This window comes from Chiloscyllium punctatum, chromosome 48 (assembly GCF_047496795.1).
Source record: "Chiloscyllium punctatum isolate Juve2018m chromosome 48, sChiPun1.3, whole genome shotgun sequence".
Lineage (NCBI taxonomy): Eukaryota > Metazoa > Chordata > Chondrichthyes > Orectolobiformes > Hemiscylliidae > Chiloscyllium > Chiloscyllium punctatum.
The window spans coordinates 20,976,814-20,992,621 of NC_092786.1; the positions used below are offsets into that span (position 1 = coordinate 20,976,814).

The 15,808-nt window shown below is 44.4% G+C and overlaps 1 protein-coding gene across 1 annotated transcript in view; it reads left to right on the forward strand.

The window, feature by feature from the left end:
* The first annotated feature begins 426 nt into the window (after positions 1 to 426).
* LOC140468771 (uncharacterized) overlaps positions 427 to 15,808 on the forward strand; it is a 167,108-nt gene continuing 151,726 nt past the window's right edge. The window contains exon 1 of the mRNA XM_072564797.1: positions 427 to 790. The gene's annotated coding sequence lies outside the window, so the exon portion shown is untranslated. The remainder of the gene's footprint in view (positions 791 to 15,808) is intronic.

Here is a 15,808-nt window from a genome sequence, read left to right on the forward strand (position 1 = left end):
TTGAGTCCACTCTGAGGCTGGGAGTTTGAGTCCACTCTGAGGCTGGGAGTTTGAGTCCACATTGAGGCCGGGAGTTTGAATCCACACTGAGGCCAGGAATTTGAGGCCACGCTGAGGCCGGGAGTTTGAGTCCACACTGAGGCCGGGAGTTTGAGTCCACTCTGAGGCTGGGAGTTTGAGTCCACACTGAGGCCGGGAGTTTGAATCCACACTGAGGCCAGGAATTTGAGGCCACGCTGAGGCCGGGAGTTTGAGTCCACGCTGAGGCCGGGAGTTTGAGTCCACTCTGAGGCCGGGAGTTTGAGTCCACACTGAGGCCGGGAGTTTGAGTCCACGCTGAGGCCGGGAGTTTGAGTCCACTCTGAGGCCGGGAGTTTGAGTCCACACTGAGGCCGGGAGTTTGAGTCCACTCTGAGGCCAGGAGTTTGAGTCCACACTGAGGCCGGGAGTTTGAGTCCACACTGAGGCCGGGAGTTTGAGTCCACACTGAGGCCAGGAGTTTGAGACCACGCTGAGGCCAGGAGTTTGAGTCCACACTGAGGCTGGGAGTTTGAGTTTACTCGTCATAAGCCAGCTCTCCACCACCTCCCATGGGGACCTAGGGACAGGTAATAAATGGTAGCCCAGCCGGCAATGCCCATGTTCCAAAAGTAAATCAGAAAAACTCTTTCATCCCAGGAGTCAGTTGAGTGAACCTTCTCTGAACTGCTTCCAAAGCAGTTACATCCTGTCGTAAAGCAACAGACCAAAAGTGTACACATGGAGGAAAACAAAGGGAAAACAGAAAGAGGTGAGTGCTCCATTATTTTACTGAACTAAGATTAAATCTTCTCTGTATTGATAAACTTTATTTTATCAATCCTGTCCCTTGATCCCTTTATTTTTGTAATCTACAGCAGTTAGTTATTACCAGTGGAGTCTAAAGTGCTGACCTTTTACACTCAATTAATCTTTCAAGGGACTGTTTGTATAAGCTCTTTCAGTTTTCGAGTAGGCTCGAACCTTCAGGAGGCCGTACTGTCAGAGATTGGCTGCCTAAGGGGACTGATGCCAGCACAATTGTTTGTCTTGACCAAGTGATGTTGAACAGTGTTTTATTTTATGTATCTGGTCTTGACATGAAAAATGGGAGGTGAAGGTTCACACAGGAAACACTCTGGTGAATGAATTCACTTCTGGTTGTATCAGTGGGTTTTTCTTTATATATAACATGATGGAGACAGTTTAAACGAAAGTGGGGGCCAGGTTCATGGTACAAACCCTCCCTCGTCTTTCACTGAGGCGCTGTCTCCTACAGATCAAAGGGGAAAATTGAATTTGTCCTCACACTGTTCCGAAGCACTTCAGAGCCAGAAAAGTTCTGGTGAAATGTCATTATTGTTATAGTGCAGAGAAAACTCATCAGGTAATGCCAACACAAACTCGAGCTGATTAATGGACGTAACTAGCTGTTTTAGTGATGCTGTTTGAAAGATGTATATATATTAGACAAAACACTGGGGGACCATTCCTTCTTTTCTTCGCTGGTGCCAATGTGAAGTTGTACATCCATCTAAATGGGACCTAATATTAATTAATCATCACAAACATGACAATACTACTCCCTCAGCAGAAATTATAGCAGCTCAAGGACTGGTGTACGGCTTGAACCGTCGACCTTTCACAAGGTCATGATCACTGAGCTGAGAGTGGCAGTGATGGGCTAATATTATAATTCTATAAAGGAGGCTTCTGCAGGAAATTCCTTAAGCTGTATCAGGAGTTTTCAACCTCTTCATTAAGCATCCTGCTGAGGCAGGCTATGGGAACAGAGGTGCCTCGGGAGACATTATTGGAGTTAACATGAGTTGTTGCTTCAGATCGAATAAAGGTGACATACCGCAGATGCTGGAAATCTGAAACAAACACAGAGGAGGCTGGAGAAACTCAGCAGGTCTGGCAGTGTTGTGGAGAGAGAAAACAGAATTACGTTTTGAGCTCGGTATGATTCTTCTTTGGAAGTGAAAGGTGTTGAAAAACGGGTTCATTTTTATCCTCTTGACAGAGACAAAGAAGGAGCAAGAGTGCAGATGGTGTACAGGCCCGAAATAAAAGACAAAGAGATTGTTAATAGCAGAGAAAGAGAAAAGAAGTGACATGGATGTAAATTGAGGTGTGAATGGGAGAGTCCTTATGACTAAATTTAAAATAAGCACAAGGTTGACACGGTGGCTCAGTGGTTAGCACTGCTACCTCACAGCAAGGGACCCAGGTTTGATTCCAGCCTTGGGGGGGGGTTTGCACGTTTTCCCCCGTGTCTGTGTGGGTCTCCTCCTAGAGTACAAAGATGAGCAAGTTTGGTGGATTGGCCATGGGAAATTGCCGATAGTGTTCAGAAACAGACTGCTTTACATGAACCTTCAACTTCTCCTACATTGTCTCCTGCTCTGCTTCTGTGAAAAGATGAAACCGAATCTATTTTCTGACACTTTGCAGCTCTGAAGAAGTCACACTGGATTTGAAATTTTTCTCTGTACACAGTGCTGCCAGGCCGGAGTTTCCCCAGTATTCTCTGACAAGACCAGAAAATGTGTGGCGTGGAGATTAAAGTCATGCTGTGAGGAGGCAGCTCTATTGTGCTCAGAAGTGGCATCATGACCCACTGAGATCGGGGATAATACCATCATGGGTGGCACGGTGACTCAGTGGTAAGCACTGCTGCCTCATAGCACCAGGAACCGGAGTTCGATTCCCATCTCGGGTGACTGTCTGTGTGGAACTTGCACATTCTCCCTGTGACTGCGTGGGTTTCCTCCGGTGCTCCGGTTTCCTTCCCCAATCCAAAGATGTGCAGGTCAGGGTGAATTGGCCATGATAAATTGCCCTTAGTGTTAGGTGCATTAGTCAGGGGTAAATTAGGGGAATGGGTTTGGGTGGGTTACTCTTCGGAGGGTCAGTGTGGAGCTGTTGGGCTGAAGAGCCTTTTTCCATACTGCAGAGAATCTAATCACATGTGGAGATAGTACCATTAAATGCTCGAACCATTTGCCATTTGTGAATCTACCCAACTGTACTGTCTAGACAAATAAAACAGACAATGTGATAACTGACACTTGGGGCAGACTATAGCATCGTGGTCATCTCATTGGACCAATAACTGAGAGACTCTGGAAAATGGGCTCAAATCCTACCATGACAGTTGATGGGAATTTTCAATTCATTTAGTAAAGCCAGACTGTAAAGGTTGTGTCAGTAACAGTGACCCTGAAACTGCTGCTAACTTTTGTAACAGCTGTGGTCAGGAGACCAAGAGCTCAAAGTTGGACATTCTCAATTAACCCCCAATCAGAGAAATCAGACTTGACAGAAAATTGGCCAAACTAAATCAGACTGCAGCTGGTCTGTGCAGGTACAGAGAACAAAAGAAACCGAGAACAAAGGGACTACAAAGATTCAAAGGGGAACCAGTTACAACCAGTCGAAGGGTTGTGTATTGGTGAAGTATTGATCAAATGTTCAGGCATCTTGGCTGCCTGCATATGTGCACTTTACGCCTCCCGGCATGGCAACGATGAATGGTGTTGGCGCTACTCCATTGGATGCTTTGAACCCAGGTCATGGCCCCGTTGGGCTAAGCTCGCAGAACATTCTGGAAGGTAAGGGATGAGGGTGATACAAACACACATCTGGACACCACCCCTCAGTGAAGAGTCAGTGGAGACTCAGCAAAGACTTGACCTGGCCCAGCCCTAGAGCTCCGAGCATCTGGAGAGAGACATTTGACCCTGAGCCCTGTGAGACCCACCTTTGTGGAAGAACAGTGGGTCCTATGTCAGAAAGGAAGGAGATCCCAACAGCCCAGCTCAAGAGATCATTGCGGGTAATATTCTTTCTCAGACAGATAGAGCTAGAGATTAAATATTGTGGGAATTTAGGAATTGCTTACATGGCACTTTTCATAAAGAATATGTTGTTAATAAAATCGAATGGAACCACAAACTGAATTCTGTGCACCTTTGTTGGCCTCACCGACTTCGGTAAAATGTTTTTATTACATAAACTGGTCAAAGTGTCCAAAGCATGGACAACGGAACCCTTCAGATTCAGTTAAGTCCTTTGAAGAAGAAAATCTGTTGTGTTGACCCACAAGTGTGACTGGTCTGGATGTGGTTCGGAGTCCATGTAGGATCAGTTGGTTCTGGAGGCAGGCACTGAGGAAGGAGATGTGGCTGTGATAGGGTGCCTGCTTCAGGACATGCCTGAACAGCTGCAGGGCAGAGGAGATGATGTGGGGGTTGCAATAAGAGAGAGAGAGAGACTCACTGAGATCCTTGTGGAGAGAGCAGGAGAACTTCTTCAAGGTAGACATCCTTGGAAGAGGCTTCGCATTGAGGTTAAAATCAACTAGGCCAAAGTGAGGACTGCAGATGCTGGAGATTACAGTCAAGATTAGAGTGGTGCTGGAAAAGCACAGCAGGTCAGGCAGCATCTGAGGAGCAGGAAAATCGACGTTTCGGGCAACAGGACTTCATTAGGAATGGCTCTTTCCTAATGAACGGCTTTTGCCCGAAACATTGATTTTCCTGCTCCTCGGATGCTGCCTAACCTGCTGTGTTTTTCCAGCACCACTCCAATCTTGACAGTAATCTCCAGCATCTGCAGTCCCCACTTCTGCTACAAGTGTGACTCCAGACCCACAACAACATGGCTGACGGTTACCTGCCCTTCAAAATGGCAGAGCAAGCCATTCAGTTAGAATGGGTGAGAAACACTGCCTTGCCTATGGCAGTGATTTCCATTTACATACTTTAATTACTGTCACTGTTCTACATACCAAAGAATTTTTAAAAATCAGTGGAACCAGTCTGAACAGCAATTATTTTTTCATCTCACTCCTTTAATGTGATAACCCATCCCAGTACAGTTCACAAAAGCATGGTATATCAAAATAAAGCACCAAACACTCAGCACATCTCTTCAATAAGGGTATCATTGGAATAACTTTGCAAGGGAGGGGAGTTAGAATACCTTAGGAACCACACAGTGTAGGAGCTCAGTAATATAGGAACTTAGCAACACAGAAAATTAGGAACAACAAGAGACCATTCAGCCCATCAAGTCAGTTACTTTTTCTACTCCAGTTATTCGTCTTGTTTCTGCAGCCGTAAATAATCTTGCTGAACAAAAATCCATTCATGAGGTTTTTAACTGGACCTCAGTCTCAACAGCCTTTTGGTGGGCAAGTTTTAGGTTTCCATGACACTTCTGAGTGAGATCTTTAATTTGTACCAGAATTGGATTAGAAAATGAACAGGGGTAATGATTTGTCTGGTAAAATCATTTATTTCCATTTAAGAACATTGACACATGCATTTCAGAGGTTCTGTTTGTATCTGGAAACTAAATTAATGGATAAAACGCTAACTTTATACATTACTTTTGACTTTGTTAAATAGACTAATTTGTGTTACACAGGGACACTCCAAACACTCTGTAGGTATAAAAGCTGCTTCTATTTTGGTATGTAGAACAGTGACAGTAATTAAAGTATGTAAATGGAAATCACTAACTGCACGGTGTTAATCATTATTGTGAAGAACCAGTTGCTTATCAAACCTCTGAGGACACCTCTTGTTCCTTTACATCTTACTAATGTCCCTCAGAGAATTTGTTTGAAAATATTCTTTGTTTGTATTTTAAAATAATTTTCCTCACCTTTTCCAACAAGTTTTCAACATTATGGAGCTCAATTGTGATATTTTCACTTTTCAGTCAGGAGCTAATGGATGCTGCAATCAGAGACTGAAGCCATGAAAGAGGCGTCATGTAAATGCAAGTTCTTTCTTCTAGAACATAGGACACAGAGCAGTACAACACAAGAGCAGGCACTTCAGCCCATGATATGTGCCAAATATAACGCAAAATTAAACTAGTCCCTTCTGCCTGCCCTTGTTCATATCCCTCACATTGCACATTGATGTCCTTACCTAAAAGTCCCTTAACTGCCCTTATCGTACCTACCTCCACCTGTGCCAATGTGTTCCTAACTCCTATTACTCCCTGTGTCCCTCACAATCCAAAGATGTGCAGGCTAGGTGAATTGGCCATGCTAAATTGCCCGTAGTGTTAGGTACGGGGAAGCGCAGCAGGTCAGGCAGCATCCAAGGAGCAGGAGAATCGACGTTTCGGGCATGAGCCCTGCTTCAGGAAGTGGTCCAGGAAGTGCTCACACTTACCTTCCTCTCTTTCCAAAAAAAATCACACAACTTTGTTCAGTGGTAAGGATGCAGTGCCGTTAGCTAGAAACCCAATAATCCTATTTCTTATAATCTGCCCTGTCATGATAACCAGCACTGCCAAATTACTTAAAGTTAAAAATCACGCAAGTCCAGGTTATACTCCGACAGTTTTATTTGGAAGCACTAGCTTTCGGAGTGCTGCTCCTTCATCAGGTTGTGAGTGCTCCACTAGCTACCTGACAAAAGAGCAGCACTCCGAAAGTGAGTGCTTCCAAATAAAACTGTCGGAGTATAACCTGGACTTGTGTGATTTTTAACATTGTCCACCCCGGTCTAACGCCAACACCTTCACATTAAAATTACTTCAAGATACGTTGATCTCTTACGTAAGGCAGGTTGCTTTTATTTTTGACAAAGGATATATAAGCCAGAGTTCGAAAATGTAATTCAGTGACTGTTTGGCAAAGCCCCCCCGTGCGGATTACAGCCAGCCTCAAGAGGGACCGCAGAATGTTGCACCTGAAAGGGTGTCACGGAATTTCAGAAATACACTTCAAAGGAAGATGTACAGTGCGGAAAGCTGAACTATCTCCCATGAGTTATGTCCACAGTCTGGGAACCTGAAATGGAGCAATAAAAAGCAGTCTTAGTTAAACAGTGTCTGAGGTTCCTTCACTAGGAGTGTATGTGAAGTCAACGGAACCTTTGTGTTAGTCTGGAGCTCTAGTGCTTGAGTGTTATCTGAATATTATAGCTGAATGAGAACGACTAGACAACCTGTGTTTACCAGTAGAAGGGAAAGAATGAGAATGTGTTGCTGGAAAAGCATCCAAGGAGCAGGAGAATCAATGTTTCGGATATGAGCCCTTCTTCAGGAAAACAGGCAGACAGCCTGAAGGGTGGGGGGATAAATGAGAAGGTACTCTTCCATGTTCTTTGTTCTACTGTCAAATGGACAACAACGATCACAAAGAGTTCAAAGCAAGTCCTTGTGCCATGCCATGAACCTGAGACCAAATCATAATGTATTTGCATCCCCTTCGGACTCAGATCTTGAATCCAAAGGGAGATGGTGGGGTAATCTTAATCCAGAAGCTCTGAAACATGGCTTCAAACCCCACCTCAGCAGCCAGAGTCATTTAAATTCATTTTATAAATCTGACACATTAAGGTAAGCTTTAATAATGGTAACCATGATGATTGTCCTAAAAGCCCAGCTGATTAACTCATGTATTTAAGGGAGGGAATTCACTCTCCTTACTTAGTCTGGCCAACATGTGAGTCCAAGCCAACAGCGATGGAGTTGACTCTTTTTGCCCTCAGTAAAGTTCAGGGCAAGAACGGATGGGCACCAAATGCTGGCATTGCCTACATCCCATGGAAAAATAAAGGGAAGAAAATGCACCTAAATTAGCATCTGGAACTGAATCATAAACATGTTGAGCAGTTATTCCTGGTTCTTTGTAGTCAGAGAGCTCATTTTTCCCAAGTATAAATTCCTCATGACATTAGATTGTTACAGCCTACAAATGAATTCAGAATGGAACTAAGGAATCCCAGTTGCTTTTGTTACCCCAAGCAACAACAAAGAATTAGATTAGCAATTAATTTTAAATACATCTGAGAAATCATTGTTCTCAGTGGATGCCGATGTTGCCTCTTTGTGCCTTAGTGAAAATGAGATGGATTTTGCAACTCAGAGTTTGATGGGGCAGGAGTTACATTGACTCTTCATGAAAGGGAAAGATAATTATTCAGAAATTATGGCAATTGAAGTTTAATCAACCATGGCCCCAGGGTGTTATTTTGGCCAGTTTTAAACTAGTTTGAGTATAAATGTAACTGATGGTTTGTTCCATTTTAACTTGTCCTAAATATTCTAAATGGCATTCTAACCAGAACTCCATCAACAACACATCGATTTAGATCCCATTTACCCTCCCTTGAAAAAAAGACCTGGAAATGACATCACCCACCTTAAGAAACCCAGACCTATAAATAGAGAGGCAGGGCATACCACCAGCCCTTCACTGGAGACTCTCACTGATGATATTACCAAGTCATGGTGACGAAATGTCTGAAAATAAACCTTCCAGCTCAGCAAGCTACCTTACATAATTATCATCAACCTGAGCTACAAACCTTCTCAAAGATGGTTTGTCTTTCTGGATTTTATTGTGTATTTTGTTGCCAATCAATAAGAACATGTGGAACCACTGTATTCCAAAATCTAGTGTGAGAGTTTCCCGGTCTATGTTGGAATAGTTTCCCTGAGGTGCCATAGGATTTTCAAACCAAATGCAATACATTTATCATCCAATAATAGACTTGCTCCAAGGCTTTTCTGAGAGGGATCAACTTCCAACATGATGAGGTTGGCGAGATCATAACGTTAAAGAATTGCTGGAAAATAAAGTGTTTTTGAGAAATAAGCAGGGGATCTTCTTACTACATGTATGGAATGTCTTCGTGGAATAACTCTTGAAGGGGAGAGAATTTAATTGAAAATTTCAGAATATAAGCAGAAAAAGAGTTCGAGAAAGCCACCTGCGTCAGCTTTGTCTTGTGGTGTAGGCAACTTCTGCACATAGGTGAAAGTGGGGAATGCAGATACTGGAGATAACAGTCTAGAAATGGAGTCATGCTAGAAAAGCACAAAAGGTCAGGCAGCATACGAGGAGCAGAAAAGTCAACATTTCGGGCTAAAGCCCTTTATCAGGATTGTGTTTGGTTTGAAAATCCCATGACATCTCAGGGAAACTATTCCAACATAGACTAGGAAACTCTCACACTAGATTTTGGAATACAGTGTTCTGATTCACTTGTTCTGATTTGACATTTCATTGTTCATTGTGACAACACACTGTTGGAAATGTTTTATCCAAAACCTCTCACAAATGCACATCAATGTCTACAAAGTCTACTTGTGAAGATCCAGGGGTACAATTCTGATGTACAATACAAACCCGATTCACAGACGACTATTCCTGTGCTCTCAACAGACTCCCAAATCCAATGAACAAATCGATGTTAGTGGATTTACAAGTGGACTGTATTAACTGTAAGGTAGAGGATAATCTCCATATCGATCTCATTCCTGATGAAGGGCTTTTGCCCGAAATGTTGATTTTCCTGCTCCGCGGATGCTGCCTGACCTGCTGTGCTTTTCCAGCACCACTCTAACTTCTGCACATATTCTATTTTGATAGGGATCAAGGAGATTGATCCAAAGATGGCCCACGTTGATTTGCTGCTTCTTGCTGTTGGTTTTGGGCTACCTTTTTAAGCCTTTGCCATGACCGCGTGTTTAGTTTCCTGAGAATTACAAAGCCATCTGTAACACAGAGACAAACTGCTTGATTTTCGATAATATAATCCAAATGTTGTTGGAATATCTCCTGGCTAGTGGTTACTCCAAATGAGATGCTTGAGATCTTGGGATTAAGCTCTTCCTGAGTAGGAATCTGGTGTGGACATCTTTTCAGTGCAGTATTCCATCACATTGGATCTAAACATACATATAAACTGCTTTGATCTTCAAAACACAAGCAATGGAGTCAGGGTGTGAATTACATTGTTCTTGCTTCAGGTTAGATTAGGTTCCCTACAGTGTGGAAACAGGCCCTTCAGCCCAACAAGTCCACACTGACCCTCCGAAGAGCAACCCACCCAGACACATTCTCCTACCCTATATTTACCCCTGGCTAATGCACCTAACACTATGGGCTATTTAGCATGGCCAATTCACCTAGCCTGCACATCTTTGGATTGTAGGAGGAAAGCACACAGGAAGAATGTGCAAATTCCACACAGGCAGGCGCCTGAGGCAGGATTCAAACCCGAGTCCCTGGTGCTGTGAGGCTGCAGTGCTAATCACTGAGTCACCGTGCTGCCAACAACTCCACACAGATAGTCGCCAGAGGCTGGAATTGAACCTGGGTTCCTTGAGCTGTGAGGTAGCAGTGCTGACCACTGAGCCATGGTGCTACCAGTGTGTCATGGAATCCAAATCTGGTTTGAGTGGACCTTGCATAATACGCTGACAAAAGATGCTTGATGCTTGTTTTAGCAGCGTCTTTCAGATATAATGCTGCATCATATTAAAAGTTGCCCAAAGGCAACAGGAGTGTCAGGGTAAAAGCTAGTCAGCTCATGGATTGACTTGATTTTGCAGTTTGGGATTTCTGGTGTTAGGGTTTGATTTATTCAAAGGGTCGCGTCTGAAAGTCAAAAGGTATCAGCCCTCCCTGGGGTCAAAGGAGACAACATCCACATATGGGGCTGCCATCACAGTCAATCCAAGGCTCATCCAATTCCAGTGCAGGGGGTGGAGGGTGTTGAGGTTGGTCATGGTAAATCAGGCACTTAGTGATCATCACCCGTGCAGTCCAGGGATTAGGCCATGACTAGTTCTGCAGGTGATGTGAAACCAGAGTGGGGATCGAGGTCAGCCAGGGAGCTGTGAAGAGATCACTGTGACTGACTGGTCTTAGTCAGGGCTGTCATCATCAGGGGACATCCATCAGAATGGCACCGTGGCTCAGTGGTTAGCATTGCTGCCTCACAGTGCCAGAGGCATGGGTTCAATTCCAGCGTCAGGCAACTGTTTGGAGTTTGCTCATTCTCCCCGTGTCTACACAGGTTCCCTCTGGGTGTTGTGGCTTCATCCCACAGTCCAAACATGTGCAGGTTAGGTGGATTGGCCATGGGAAACTTGAAGGGATAGGGTAGAGAGGTGGATCTGGATGGGATGCTCTTCGGAGGTTCAGTGTGGATGTTGTGGGCTAAGTGGTCTGCTTCCACACTGTAGTGATTCTATGATTCCATTGAATCCTGTGGAAAGATCAAGGCTGAGGATTGGTATCCATTGGACTCGGTCACTTGGGGAATGATTATACTACAAGGGAGTAGTTCATGATTGAAATGCAGGATCTTACAGAGATAACTCCACAGGAGGAGAGAGTATGGCCAATCACAAAGCCCTGGGCTCAGCTGGTAAATTGGGGAGAGGAACACTTCTCTAAAAGGGGATAAACAGAAACAAAGGAACATTCTCCAACATTACTAGCTATTCCCACGTGGAGGGTACCATCTGACACTGCTTTTAGAGTACCTCGTTACCAACTTGCAGAATTAATCGACTGAAATCATACAGAATATATTCTGGGTAGGGATTTCAGTGGCCACACTGAGTGGCTCATTGGCAGCACTACTGATCGAGCTGGTCAGGTCCTAAAGGACACAGCTGCTGGACTGAGTCTACAGCAGGAGGTGGGGGAAAAACATACTTGACCTCATCCTTACCAATCAGCTAGCTGCACATGCATCTGTCCATGACTGTTTGGGTAAATGTGACCACCGCACTGTCTTTGTGGCGATGAAGTCCTGCCATCACATTGGGATAAATCTCAGTTGTGTAGCACTGTCACTGTGGTGAATGGGACAGACCTTGAACAGACCTAGCAACTCAAGACGGGGCATGCACGAAGCGCAGTGGGCCATCAACAGCAAGTGATGGAAGGTGTCATCAACAGTGCTATTGAGCAGCACCTGCTCAGCAATAACTTGTTCAGTGAAGCCCAGTTTGGGTTCCCCCAGGGCCACTCAGCTCCTGACCTCATTCCAACCGTGGTTTAAACATGGAACAAAAGAGCTGAATTCCAGAGGGGAGGCGAGAGTGACAGCCCTTGACATCAAGGCTGCATTCGACCGAGTGTGGCATCAAAGAGCCCTGGCAAAACTGGAATCAATGGGTATCAGGAGAAAACTCTCTGCTGACTAGAGTCATACCTGACACATGGGAAGATGGTCATGGTTGTTGGTGGTCAGTCATCTCAGCTTCAGGACATCTCTGCAGGAGTTCCTCAGGTTAGCGTCCAAGGCCTGACCATCTTCAGCTGCTTCATCAATGACCTTTCCTCCATCATAAGGTCAGAACTGGGGTTATTTGCTGATGGTTGTCCAACATTCAGCACCATTTGTGACTCCTCAGACAATGAAGCAGTCTATGTTCAAATGCAATAACATCTGGACAATATCCAAGCTCGGGCTGATAATTGGCAAAGAATATTTGTGTCAAGCAAGTGCCAGGCTGTGACATTTCCAATAAAAGACATCTAACCATCACGCCTTGATACACAACCGTGCTACCATCACTGAGACCCCACTGTCAACATTATGGGAGTTATCATTGACCAGAAACTCAACTGGTCTTGTTACATAAACCCAGTGGCTGCAAGAGCAATAACAACTGCAGTGAGTAACTCATATCCTGACTCCTCAAAGCCTATCCACCATCTACAAGGCACATGTTAGGAGTGTAATGGAGTACATCGCACTTGGCTGGATGGGTGCAGCTCCAACAACACTCAAGAAGCTTAACACCATCCAGGATAAAGCAGCCCACATCCACAAACATCCACTCCCTCCACCATCAATGCTCAGGACTCATTGTGCATGTTATCTGCAAGATGCACGCACAAGGACTCCATCGACAGGATCTTCCAAACCCAAGGCCACTTCCATCTAGAAGGACAAGATGGGCACACCATCACATGCAAGCTCCCATCCAAGCCACTCGCCATCCCGAATTGGAAATATTTCACCATTCCTTCAGTGTCACTGGGTCAAAATCCTGGAATTCCCTCCCTAACAGCATTATGAGTCAACTAACAGCACATGGACTGCAGCGGTTCAAGAAGGCAGCTCAACTCCACCTTCTCAAGAGCATCAAACGATGGACAATAAATGCTAGCCAGCCAGCGATACCCACACCCCACGAGTAAATAAACAAAAGCTGTCCTTGAGTATCCCCAGGTCCCTGTCAGTGATACAGAATGCCAGCTTTCTGGAGCATTTCCTCCAGTGCAGCTCCAGAGTGTGAAGGTCACTCTCTGGCTTGCCTACTCTGAAGTATGCTGGAGCTGTGGTTTCGATCTGATCAGTGGTGTGGGTGTTACAATGTCCCAGCACCCATGGACCTCACTGAAACAATCACTGCTAACAAAGAGGAAAATTCAGCCAAAAGGATGTGTGTCACAGAATTATGCTCTCCTTACTGTTTTGCTGGCTTTTCTCTTTTCATATAGATCATAGAACATTACAGCACAGTACAGGTCCTTCGGCCCTCGATGTTGCGCCGACCTGTCATACCAATCTGAAGCCCATCTAACCTACGCTATTCCATGGACGTCCATATGCTTGTCCAATGACAACTTAAATGTACTTAAAGTTGGCGAATCTACTACCGTTGCAGGCAAAGCATTCCATACCCTTACTACTCTCTGAGTAAAGAAACTACCTCTGACATCTGTCCTATATCTATCACCCCTCAATTTAAAGCTATGCCCCCTCGTGCTCGCCGTCACCATTTGAGGAAAAAGGCTCTCCCTGTCCACCCTATCTAACCCTCTGATTATCTTATATGTCTCCATTAAGTCACCTCTCAACCTTCTCTCCAATGAAAACAGCCTCAAGTCCCTCAGCCTTTCCTTGTAAGACCTTCCCTCCATACCAGCAACATCCTAGTAAATCTCCTCTGCACCTTTTCCAAAGCTTCCACATCCTTCTTATAATGCGGTGACCAGAACTGTACGCAATACTCCAAGTGTGGCCGCCACAGAGTTTTGTACAGCTGTAGCATAACCTCATGGTTCCGGAACTCGATCCCTCTTTTAATAAAAGCTAAAACGCTGTCAGCCTTCTTAACAACCCTGTCAACCAGGGTGGCAACTTTCAAGGGTCTGTGTACCTGGACACCAAGATCTCTCTGCTCATCTACACTACCAAGAGTCTTACCATTAGCCCAGTACTTTGCATTCCGGTTACTCCGACCAAAGTGAATCACCTCACACTTGTCCGCATTAAACTCCATTTGCCACCTCTCAGCCCAGCTCTGCAGCTAATCTATGTCTCTCTGTAACCAACAACATCCTTCATCACTATCCACAACTCCACCGACCTTAGTGTCGTCTGCAAATTTACTAACCCACCCTTCTATGCCCTCATCCAGGTCATTTATAAAAATGATGAACAGCAGTGGACCCAACACTGACCCTTGCAGTACACCACTGATAACTGGACTCCAGGATGAACATTTCCCATCAACCACCTCCCTCTGTCTTCTTTTAGCAAGCCAATCACTGATCCAAACTGCTATATCTCCCACAATCCCATTCCTCTGCATTTTGTACAATAGCCTATTGTGGGGAACCTTATCGAACGCCTTGCTGAAATCCATATACACCACATCAACCGGTTTACTCTCATCTACCTGTTTGGTTTCGTTTCTCTCTTCGTTGCCATGCCAATATTTGCTGCCATTATTGAAATATAGCCTGTATGTGATGTTTCTCCACAAGAAGTATTTAAGCAACATCTCACTCCCCTTATTTCTGTTTCAGTGTCATTTTTGAAGAAAATACAGTGATGGAATCAACTTTAACTCCCCTCCCACTCCATTATAACAAAATTCATGTGGTAATAAATAAATCAAATCAATGTAATATACCCCAAATAAAATGGCTTCTTATTGAGACACATATCTTGAAGTTTATTCGCAGCAATAACTACGTACATTGATATGATGTCTAAGACTTAAACAATGCCGGGGATCTATGCTTACACATATGTTAAGTTAGTCAAATATAACTGACTGGTTGACTAACTGACTGCTTAATTAACATACAGACAGTATACCAGAGCATCATATGATATGATGACAGTGGCTATCTTAAAGACGTAGAGCCTTCCTGATGCCACAAGCAATAATATAACAGTCGCTGTAGCTCTCAACTATGCTGACCAATCAACCTTCCTGGAGATAGGTCACTGTCTCAGCATTACAAAGGGGATCACTATTACAATGAGCTCAAAGAGAAAATCAATCCAATTACAACAACTATTTGTCTGACTTCAGCTCAAGAACAAAGAGGACATGAGACCAAGAGTCAGGAATATGAAAATGCACTTGTCAAAAAGAAAGAAGAAGACATTTTTCACCACAACTAGTTAAAGACCACAAACCAAACTGCTGAATATTGATGGTGAAGGATGTTCCTCAGTGAGCAAGAAGATTCATTTTTCAGGCCAATGTGAGGTTTTCTTAAAAATGGGATTTAAAAAAAAAATCATTCATGGGGTGTGGGCATTGCTGGCTGGGCCAGCATTTATTGTTCATCCCTAGTTGCCTCTTGAGAAGGGGGAGATGTGTTACATCATAAATCACTACAGTGCACATGCTATAGATTGACCCACAATGCCTTTAAGGTGCAAATTCCAGGGTTTTAATTGAGTGATAGTGAAGGAACAGCCATGTATTTCCAAGTCAGGATTAGATTAGATTCCCTACAGTGTGGAAATAGGCCCTTCAGCCCAACCAGTCCACATTGGCCCTTTGAAGAGTAACCCTATTGCAGACCCATTTCCCTCTGACTAATGCAACTAACACTACGGGCAATTTAGCATGGCCAATTCACCTGACCGGCACATCTTTGGACTGTGGGAGGACACCAGAGGAGACACAGGGAGAATGTGTAAACTCCACGCAAACAGTCACCCAAGGTTAGAATCGAACCTGGGACCCTGAGTGC